This window comes from Tupaia chinensis, unplaced genomic scaffold, assembly GCF_000334495.1.
Source record: "Tupaia chinensis unplaced genomic scaffold, TupChi_1.0 Scaffold000494_1, whole genome shotgun sequence".
In the NCBI taxonomy this organism is placed as follows: Eukaryota; Metazoa; Chordata; class Mammalia; order Scandentia; family Tupaiidae; genus Tupaia; species Tupaia belangeri.
Window position 1 is genome coordinate 2246598 of NW_006160006.1, and position 267 is coordinate 2246864.

A 267-nucleotide genomic window follows, 5' to 3' on the forward strand; every position below is an offset into this window, starting at 1 on the left:
CGAGGGTCGGGGCACGTCCCAGCACACGTGCCTGATGGAGCCCCGGGGTGCTCGGTGACAGAGGGCATGCAGACAAAGGCTCTCAGAGCTCAGAGGCTTTAGTGCCCCGAGATGATCTGCAAGGCTAGAAGGTGGTCGCATAGAGGAGAATGTCCCCAAGCGGAACTCTGTGGCAGAGTCTCCTGGAACCGTGGGCAACTTGGTGGCTGAGTTATTCCAGGAGGGAGCACTAGGAGCCATGAAAAGAACAGGGCAGAGTCCCGGCTG

General features: G+C 59.9%; 1 protein-coding gene across 1 annotated transcript in view; it reads right to left on the bottom strand.

The window, feature by feature from the left end:
• HR (HR lysine demethylase and nuclear receptor corepressor) overlaps window positions 1–267 on the bottom strand; it is an 18735-nt gene that overhangs the window by 10524 nt on the left and 7944 nt on the right. The window lies entirely within an intron of this gene.